The following is a 7922-nucleotide window of genomic DNA, read 5'->3' on the forward strand; positions in this document are numbered from 1 at the left end:
TGAGTGTCTGATCTCAGTACTTTAAAGCCCACTTCACATTGAATAACTTGTCTGCTGGAACCCAGGACTCTCGTTGTTTGTGAGACACTCACTGTTTGTCTTCTTTAAATTGTTTAAAGGTGCTGCTGCTTGATGTTTGAACACAGATCTCACTTATTTTCATGTGCTTTAAAAGTAGAATATCAAAACCTTAAGACTAATGAGAGGAAGCCTTGATACAAAGTGTAACTCTTAGAAGAAGAACAACTCATCTACAAGACTAATTTAAGCATGATTCATTCCAACATAATAACACTTCTAATGTAAAACATGTAAACAGGAACATTGTGCTTCTGTCTTCTTTCAGTGGTACCATTTTAAAAAGGGGGCTGTGAGAAAGAAAAGCTATCTTCATTTTCAACCCTGCTAGATAGGATCTGCCTGTACAAAAAGCTCCAAGATCAGAGGAGGTCAGAGGGACAAGGCTGAGAACATCCTTGTCACTGCTGATCGAAGAGGAAGCTGTCAGCATCCATCTCTCCCCAAGGCCACAGACTGAGGAAAGGGAGGCTGACGTCCCCTTTTGGGTAACAGGATTGAGGAGGACTGAGGAAGGCATGAGCTTTCTTATTCCATTTGAAAGAGAAAAGGCTCTGAAAGGTTATCAATAAGTAATGGTGAGTGACTACAGGGCAGCAACTGTGTTTGCATCGATCACAGCCTTCCAGCATCAGTGTCTGCTGGCTAGGGAGACTGAAGCCATGGGCATGGGTTGGGAGTGGGATAGAGGAAGAGCAAGAGCAAGTGGAGGGGAAGAAGGAAGAGAGAAAGGAAAGGGGAAAGGGGAGGAGGATGGAAGGAAGAGGAAGAGATGAGAGGAAAGGGGAAAGAGAGAGAGAGAAAAGGAGGGAAGAGGAGGGGAAGGGAGAATAGAAAGGAAAGAGGGATGGAGAGAAAGACAGAGGGGTAAGAGAGAGAGGGGAAGAAGGAGAGAAAGGGAGGGAGAGAAAGGAGAAGGGAGGGAGGAGAAAGGGAGTAGGGTGAGACAGTGAGGGAGAGATGGGGGAATGATGAGGGGAGAGTTGTATAGAGACATGGGAGGGCAGAAATGGGGAGAGATGAGGGAAAGACAAGGAAGGGAGGACAGGGATAGGCAAGAAAGGGGGATGGGAAAAGGGAGAAAGAATGAGTATGGACAAATAAGAAACTTGTCTAAGCCAGACATACACCCACTGAATAGGACTGTGATCTGTTCTTGTGGAGAAATTCTGTAATAGGAAGAAAACACAATAAACGAATACCAAGAAAAATTTTATCCTCTCAAAAACAATTCCATGGAGATTAGAATTTTGATCAAACATTATGATGATATCATCAAAGCCTTCAAGAAGCAATCTCTCATGTAAACAAGGGCTGCAAGCTTGGATCTAAATCTACAATTAAAGAGAGAACTCCGAGGGAAACTTATACTCAACCATCATACCCCCAGAATAAGAGACGCCATGGAAGCCATTGTGAAAAGGAACAGGACCAGTCACTCATGACAAAAGGCTGAGGAGCTTTTCACAGGTGTAAAGGGTAACATGAATAGGTTGGCATTTAACTCATCACAAGTTAGTAATCAAATAAGTCAGCATCAAGAACAGCCTCTGCCTATCTGCCTATCTCAGGTTCAAGACCTGAGAGTCCTGGGTCATAGTAGACAAATTATTCAATGTGAAGTGGGTTTTAAAGTACTAAGAGCAGTCCACGATTATAGGTTCCAGTGTTATGTTTACTTTGCCCCGATTCCCGTGCCTTGGGGAGGACCCCTACTAAGACATTAGCCACATCAGTGTGTGTACAAACTGAAGAGTCCTGCGGCTATGGAGAATCTGACAAGCCTACAGACTGCAAAGCTACGCAAGCCATTAAAGTGAAAACATCTGACAGACAATCTGGGTCTTAAGACTATTCTAGGGCTGGTGAGATGGCTCAGCAGGTAAGAGCACTGTCTGCTCTTCTGAAGGTCATGAGTTCAAATCCCAGCAACCACATGGTGGCTCACAACCACCCATAATGAAATCCGACGCCCTCTTCTGGTGCATCTGAAGACAGCTACAGTGTACTCATTTATAATAATAAATAAATCTTAAAAAAGAAAAGACTATTCTACCCTGGAAATCAGTTTGGCGGTTTCTACGGAAATTGAACATAGTACTATCAGAGGACCCAGCTATAGCACACCTGGGCATATACCCAGAAGATGCTTCAACATGTAATAAGGACACATGCTCTACTATGTTCACAGCAGCCTTATTTAAAATAGCCAGAAACTGGAAACAACCCAGATGTCACTCAACAGAGGAATGGATACAGAAAATGTGGTACATCTACACAATGGAGTACTAATCAGCTATTAAAAACAATAAATTTATGAAATTCTTGGGGAAATGGATGGATCTGGAGAATATCATCCTGAGTGAGGTAACCCAATCACAAAAGAACACACATGGTATGCATTCTCTGATTTAGATATTAGCCTAGAAGATCGGAATACACAAAGTACAATTCACAAACCACAAGAAACTTAAGAAGAAGGAAGACCAATGTGTGCATGGGGAACAAAATACCCATGGAAGGAGTTGCAGAGGCAAACTATGGAGCAGAGACTGAAGGAAGGACAATCCAGAGACTGCTCCATCTCAGAATCCTTCTCATATTCAGTCATCAAATCCAGACACTATTGTGGATGCCAGCAAGTGCTGGTTGACAGGAGCCTGTTATAGCTGTCTCCTGAGAAGCTCTGACAGTACCCGACTAATACAGAAGTAGAGACTCACAACCATCCACTGGACTGAGCACAGGGTCCCCAATGAAGGAACTAGAGAAAGGACCCAAAGAGCTGAAGGGCTTTCAGCTCCTTAGGATGAACAACAATATGAACTAACTAGTACCCTCAGAGCTCCCAGGGACTAAACCACCAACTAAAGAGTATATATGGTGGGACTAATGGTTCCAGCAGCATATATATAGCAGAGGATGGCCTAGTTGGTCATCAGGGACAGGAGAGGCCCTTGGTCCTGTGAAGGTTCTATGCCCCAGTGTAGGGGAATGCAAGGGCCAGGAAGTGGGAGAGGGTGGGTTGGTGAGCAATGTGGGGGGGAAGGGGGAAGCGAACAGGGTTTTTTTTTCTTTTCTTTTTCTTTTCTTTTCTTCTTCTTTTTTTTTTTTTTGAAGGGGAAACTGGGAAAGGAGATATGATATGACATGTAAATAAAGAAAATATCTAATATGAAAATAAATAAATAAAAAAGACTATTCTAGCCTACTCTCCAGGTTGGCCTGGGTGCTCCTACCTGCAACTCAGCAAGTTCACAGACTCCACTTGGGAAGGTTGCAGAAAGAAGGTGCCCCAGCACTTGCTTCCTTCGTCCCTTTCTTTTTTTCTAGCGCCTCCCTTTTAAACTCTGTTCAATAGTAGTTGTTTGTAATGTCATGATACTTTGTGTCCTTTTGCTTCCCTTGACACATTTTTTTTCCAGGATGGAGCAGTACCATTGTATCTCAGGTTCCTCTCCCTCTTCTTATCCTTCTCCAGGCTCATAGTTTTCTTGCCTTATTTACAACCCTGCTGCTTTTTGCTTTCTCCACTTTCATCACACCTTCCTCTGCCTTATTCATGGTTACGTCTACACAGACCTGAACACTTTTTAGCTTCCTAACTCTCAGCCTCAATTCTTCTACTTCCTGTTCTGTGGTCATCAGCTAGGCGGTACTTGGCTTCGATCAATTTTAGTCGTATGTCTGTACGTTTTTGACTGAGTTGTGTCGTTCCTCCAGTATGTTCTTTCTCCTCTCTGAGGACACTGGGAATTGAGATGCTGTGAGTAGGCTGCTTGCCATTCTACTCCTGGGTACATAGCTGGAGGACTGACTCAGGAGCCATGCCCCAGGGATACTTGTATATCTGTGTTTATTGCCACACGATTCCAAAATAGCCAGGAAACAAAACCAGCTTAGCTGACTATCAACAAATAATGTCTGAAGAAGGTATAAAACATATAGGCATGCAAAATGAAATTTTACACAGCCACAAAAAAAAAATCTGAAATAATATTAGTCACAAGAAAACAGATATAATTGGAAATCAATATGTTAAATGAAATTAGCAAGATTCAAAGATTAAACATTGTATGTTATCTCTTGCCTGGATATAAAATGATGCATGTGTGTATACATAGGAGTAGTCAGCTGTTTTCTGACTGAAAGTATGTCCTGATTCACAAGTTGAAACCCATACCTGGTATAGATACTTGAACCTAGAACCTAGACAGGTGATACACCCTATAGCAGAACCTATTACTATTACTCTGCTAAGTGAGCATAGTGTTGAACCATCTTCTAATGAAGTAGTACATCTGCCAACCCTCATCAGAGAAGTTTCTTTTTGCAGTAGATAGGAGCATAGGTCTAGGAGGAGATGGGTGAGGGGTGAATATGATCCGAACACATTGTTTGAAATTCTCCTAGAATAAAAAAAAAAAATGAAAAAAATAAAAGTACATTGGCTTAGACTAACTTAGCCATTCCAAAATGTATACATTGTCAAAAACATTGTGTATCAGTCACTAATATGAATAACTTAAAAGTCAATTGATTAATTAGAAGCTAGGGAAGACAACTCTCCTCAATGTTACAGCCCCTTGTTCTAACTCTGAGATCACATCTCTGTTCATCTCATGTTTTGGCTATTCATCACACCTGTGCTCGAGCTAATGCACAATGATAGTGGCCACAAGGAGAGGCAACTCCAGGCAGGGAAAAAGGGAACTGAACCGATCTAACTATGGTGAGGTTTTACAACTCTGCAAAAGCGTTTGGAGATGGACTCATGAGTGCTATGGGAAGAATTTTTATAAACCATGAAATAACAGTATTTTGAATGACTCATCAGGGATATAACCTTAATGTGATGAATATCATTGATTTTAATTTCAAAATATATTGCGAGAATGCTAATAAACAAAGATTAACTTTCTTGTTTGTTTCTTTTTTGAGACAGGGTTTCTCTATGTAGCCCTGGCTGTCTGGAACTCACTCTGTAGACCAAGCTGGCCTCGAACTTAGAAATCTGTCTGCCTCTGTCTCCCAAGTGCTGGGATTAAAGGCGTGTGCCACCACTGCCCGGCCAAAGATATAACTTAAACCCTAAAAAGAAAAACAAGAACAAGCAAAACTCAAGATGATTAGATGGAAATAAATGATAAAGACACAATAAAAATTAATAAAACAATTACTGAAAGAACGAAGAATCAGTAAAAGTTGGTACTTAGAAAAGATGTAAAGATCAACAAACCTGAGAATGGGGAGAGGGGAAGATAGAGAGAAGCAAGAGGAATAAATAATTCTAAGGACATTTGAAAAAGTCATAGGGACATCTTATGTTAACTGAAAATCATGTAGGATAAGTATGTGTATGCATATACACAAATTTTCCCTGAAGTAACACCACTTGTATATGATAAGGTTCCCCCAAACACCATCGACTATTTAGCAAAACCCCCACTGCCAGGCATAGGAAGCCTCCTTTCAAATTGTTGGTAAGCAGAGTACAAGGGGCCCCAAAATAATATGTTATTGTTGTATAAGAACTTAGTGCTGAAGACATCACACACATCAGACTTGGAGGAATCAATCTTGACGTGATCTGACTTGGAAGCTTTCTCACTGAGAATAGCTCACACAGTGAGGAATAGCTCACCTAGCATCAGAAGGGCCTATGTATGCTCCAGCCATCAGTCGTCCTATCCAGCCGTAAAGCCTATGAACCACAACAATGACCGGAGCAACAAGATGTTCTGAAAGCTGTAATAGTGGCATTTATACTCTAGAGGTAGCTAATGGCCACTTAGTGGGACGTAATGCCATCTCACTAGGAAAGAATTCATATCTGGAATTGTAAGCTTAACCAACTCCCCATGGCTGACAAGGTCACAGAACCCAGAGGAGAGCCCAGTGCTGCCACTGTCCTAAACCAGTGTAAATTGCTAACTCTAAATACATTTCCTTATATCCGAAGGTAAGTGTAGCTCTTGCCTCTCAAGGAAGCTTCTTTATGCAATAGAAAGAAACCATTATATATGTCCCAAGTAGTCAAACTGCAGAGACCAAAAGTCAGAAAGAAGACACAGATTAATAAAATTGGAGATGGAGAGAGAGAGAAAAAGAGAGAGGGGGAGAGGGAGAGAGAGATTTCTACTAGTGCCAATGAAATTCAGAGAATCAATAGAAAGTACTCTAGAAAAAAATATGTTCTAAAAACAGATGGAAAACCTAGCAGAAATAATAAACTCCAAGTGATATGTGACCTACCAAAATTAAATCAAGGGGACAGAAACAACTTAAATAGATATATAAATAAAAATGAATGCCACTGGAGCAATAACATGAGCCTCCCAAGGAGAATCCACAGGCTGGATGGAGTCACTGCTGAGTTCTCCCAGACCTTGCAATAAGAATTAGAGCCATGGCTTCTGGGTGACACCATAATAGAAAGTGAAGAGGACACTACCAAACTCACTCCACGGTACTCAGTTTACCATGTCACCAAAAACAAATAAGGACAACACACACACAGGGGAAGTAGGAGAAACAGCAAGGGAGAGAGACACAGACACAGAGAGAGACAGAGACAGAGATACGGAGAGACAGGAAGACCCATATACTAATAAGCCTGATAAACAAAGATATTAAAATTCTCAATAAAATCCTTGCAAACCTAATTCAAAGGCACCTTTAAAGTGATGGCACACACGATCTCTCTGGCTTCATTGGTTTCATTCCAGCCATGCAAAGACTTGTAAGCCTAAATGAATCAATAAACATAACACAGACACGTTATAGACAGACGTTCAGACACGAATAGACAGAGAGCAGAAAGCATGTACAGAAAAGGTCCTGGACAAAGTTTAAGATCCCTCCCTGATAAAAGACATGAGGAAACAAAGAATAGAGGTCACACACTTCAGTATAATAAAGAGTATATATGGAAAACCTATAGCCACCATTATGCTAAGTGGGAGAAACAAGGAGCATTTCCTCTAAAATCAAAAATGAAAAAAATAAAAATGGATTTTTCCTGTGCCCCAGCTGTACCACCCCTAGGTATTTACCTGAAGGAGTCTAAGTCAATATAACACAAGAGACCTGCACATCAATTTTTACTGCAGCACTGTTTGCAGTAGCTCGGTTATGGGACCAACCTAAGCTGAGCCATAAAGAGAAGAAAATTAGGCCATTTACAAGAAAACTAGAAATGCTGTGCAAAATAAGCCAAGTTCAAAGAACAATGAGTTTCTATCATAGTTAGAATCTTGATTTAAATGTACACATACATGCATGTATACATGACATCAAATACCGGAGGGACCATAAGAAAGGAAAAATGGTTCTAAGGGAGGGAGCACAGAGGAAGATATGCAAAGGAGGAAAGATAAATATCATAATTTTTCACATGGACACAATATATTGTCTGACTACATATGCATCATTCACATGCATATATAAACATATGCACATTCATACACACACATATATAGACATGTATAGATATAGATATAGATATGAATGATGCACATGCAGAAGGGAGATCATGTGAGAGTCAATGGAGACAGCAAGGGAGAGAAATTAACAAACACAGTGGTCAGGGAACACAAGCACAGCACAATGACACACATCTGAAATGTCATAATGAAACCCATTGTTTTTTATTCTAATCCAAATATTAATAAGTTTACTTAACAAAATAGAATTCAAGGAACATTTAGGAACCTTCAGGAAGGGATTAGCATGCTAACAGAAAGGACTTAGGGTGTATTAGGAAAGCCTGACAAACAATGAAGGTGTATGTGTATTATGTTTATAGTTTACTCAGGCAATTGAAACATACATATAAGCTCAAG

Source organism: Mastomys coucha, unplaced genomic scaffold (genome assembly GCF_008632895.1).
Source record: "Mastomys coucha isolate ucsf_1 unplaced genomic scaffold, UCSF_Mcou_1 pScaffold9, whole genome shotgun sequence".
Taxonomy (NCBI): domain Eukaryota; kingdom Metazoa; phylum Chordata; class Mammalia; order Rodentia; family Muridae; genus Mastomys; species Mastomys coucha.